This window comes from Salmo trutta, chromosome 36, assembly GCF_901001165.1.
Source record: "Salmo trutta chromosome 36, fSalTru1.1, whole genome shotgun sequence".
Classification (NCBI taxonomy): domain Eukaryota; kingdom Metazoa; phylum Chordata; class Actinopteri; order Salmoniformes; family Salmonidae; genus Salmo; species Salmo trutta.
Window position 1 is genome coordinate 32,463,694 of NC_042992.1, and position 2,910 is coordinate 32,466,603.

Below are 2,910 nucleotides of genomic sequence, written 5' to 3' on the forward strand. Positions count from 1 at the left end.
TGTCCCCTGAGCAGAAAAACACCCCCAAAGCATAATGTTTCCACCTCCATGTTTGACGGTGGGGATGGTGTTCTTGGGATCATAGGCAGCATTCCTCCTCCTCTGAACACGGCGAGTTGAGTTGATGCCAAAGAGCTCCATTTTGGTCTCATCTGACCACAACACTTTCACCCAGTTGTCCTCTGAATCATTCAGATGTTCATTGGCATACTTCAGACGGGCATGTATATGTGCTTTCTTGAGCAGGGGGACCTTGTGGGCACTGCAGGATTTCAGTTCTTTACGGCGTAGTGTGTAACCAATTGTTTTCTTGGCGACTATGGTCCCAGCTGCCTTGAGATCATTGACAAGATCCTGCTGTGTGGTTCTGGGCTGATTCCTCACCATTTTCATGATCATTGCAACTCCACAAGGTGAGATCTTGCATGGAGCCCCAGGCCGAGGGAGATTGACAGTTATTTTGTGTTTCTTCCATGTGCGAATTATCGCACCAACTGTTGTCATCTTCTCACCAAGCTGCTTGGCGATTGTCTTGTAGCCCATTCCAGCCTTGTGTAGGTCTACAATCTTGTCTCTGACATCCTTGGAGAGCTCTTTGGTCTTGGCCATGGTGGAGAATTTGGAACTGATTGATTGATTGCTTCTGTGGACAGGTGTCTTTTATATAGGTAACAAGCTGAGATTAGAAGCACTCCCTTTAAGAGTGTGCTCCTAATCTCAGCTCGTTACCTGTATATAAAAGACACCTGGGAGCCAGAAATCTTTCTGATTGAGAGGGGGTCAAATACTCATTGTTTTGTTTTTTCGACATGCGTTTTTCTGGATTTTGTTGTTGTTATTCTGTCTCTCACTGTTCAAATAAACCTACCATTAAAATTATAGACTGATCATTTCTTTGTCAGTGGGCAAAAATACAAAATCAGCAGGGGATCAAATACTTTTTCCCCCTCACTGTACGTGCATGTTCACAATTCTCCCACTATGTCAGACCTGCCTGCATAAGTGCAATTTTTTTTTTCATCTAATTTTAATAATAAAATTAGTGTATGTTTACATTTACTTTGTTTACAAACATTGGAGTAGAAAAATGTTTACATTTTGGGATCTGATGGGGTACGGCAGTTGAACTATGTTCATGAGGCATTTATAAATTCTATTCTTCAAGAATCCAAAAGTGGATGTAGCAACTGCAGACTGGCCATTTAAAGGGGTGCATCGGACCTGGTCGTGTAACCGGGCAAAAGCAGTAACAGACGAGCGCCCTTCTCAAATCTGTGCCACATGATCACATTGTCAACAAGGAAAAAACATAAAAGTTTATTTTCCATAAAATGTTCAAACTATTTTTCCTTAGGAAGGCAGATAAAGCACATATGCAAAACAAATGGAATCACTTTTCACCCAGTGCAAACTGCACCCGCCCAAACGAACACCTTCAGTCTGTGATAGATTCCTCGTCATCAGAGCTGTAGTGGATGCTGTCATAGATGTCATCTAGGTCCTCTACCAGGAGGTCATCTATGAAGTTATCTTCTAGGAGGGAGATGTCTTTGCCCATAGCTTTGCGGAATATCAGTTTGACAGAGTCCTGGAGAAGAAGAGACCTCTGCTCCCAGCTTCCGACTGATTCAATTGCCAGCCTAACACCAACAATCGTACTGTGCAGGGTAAATCAAATGAACTATTCCTTAAATACAATAGCAATTACAGGGTGCCAACATCAATTGTACATATTAATGAAAGTTCCCCTACTTTGCCTGCTTAGGTCAAGTGCCACATGTGAAGCAAGGTCTTGCACATTCTCCGATTCCCTCTTTAGGTTTTCCCAGTGCTGCTCGACTTCCTTTGGGACAATTAACTCCTCCTCCTCCTTCAGCCGTCTCAGGAGCATCACCCGGTCAAAGGCTATTTTCTTTGTGAGTAGGTCAGCTGTAAATTCATAAGAATGCAATGTGGATTTGTAACTTTAATGGCAGTGCTGTCTGTGTTTGTGCAACTGAACAAACACAGATAGCAAAACAGAAACATAGTTATTGTGACACACAAACATACTACTTACTTTGTCCATGCAGCTCCCAAGGCCATGCATGAAGGTCTGCAGAAAGGATCTTATCTGCAGATGGTATTGCTGAATCTGGTACAAGGGTATTGTACTCCTCTATGGCAGCTGTCAATTTGGCCTTTTCTTCCAATATCTTTCTGCACAGAGGGTGTCTTTTCTTGCATCCATTTGTCATTAAAACAAAAGGAGAATTGAATTATTTGTTCAATTTCATGGCTTTGAAATGAAAGAGAAATGAAGTGTGTGCAATTCAATATTCATGAAATGTAACAAACCTGTCTGACGGTAAAGGTTCTGTTTCCTTTGTTTGATGCTAAGAAACAGGACTTCAATTGTTCTCTGTAGTACCTGGGGACCATCCATGTTCTCATTTGCTTCCTCTGAAATACAATAAATCTATAAATGAACAACGTATCTTGCACTCACTTCCTGGAGGAACATAGGGCCTGTGAAGGTTTCTGTAAGAAATTATTTGTTACGTGGGGGGTGAGTGAGCCCCAACCTGGAGAACCAGGGAATGTTTTGTCTGCCTCCTACCCTTCCACCTGTCCGGCTTGATTGCACCTGCTGGTGGAATACGGGGGGCCAGGTTCCCACGGGGGGCCAGTACAAAAAAAAAAAAAATGCATGAAATGAAATGTATGAAATGTATGCATTCACTACTGTAAGTCGCTCTGGATAAGAGCGTCTGCTAAATGACTAAAATATAATGTAAAAATGAATACACCCTCTAAGGGTTAGCGCTCAGGGTCATTGGAGTAGGCAAGCCTCTCCACCACGTCAAAGTGACAGTCCAGGTAAGTTACATTTAGGATATCTTTTTTTTGTATTAATTTACCTGTATTAGC

At 42.3% G+C, this 2,910-nt stretch overlaps 1 long non-coding RNA gene across 1 annotated transcript; it reads right to left on the reverse strand.

Moving 5' to 3' along the window:
• Positions 1-1,868: 1,868 nt before the first annotated feature.
• On the reverse strand, positions 1,869-2,131 carry LOC115176231 (uncharacterized). Its single transcript, XR_003872192.1, has 2 exons — positions 2,060-2,131; positions 1,869-1,929 (listed from the first exon to the last, which is right to left on the reverse strand). It is a non-coding gene; the product is annotated as an uncharacterized LOC115176231 (long non-coding RNA).
• Positions 2,132-2,910: the final 779 nt, after the last annotated feature.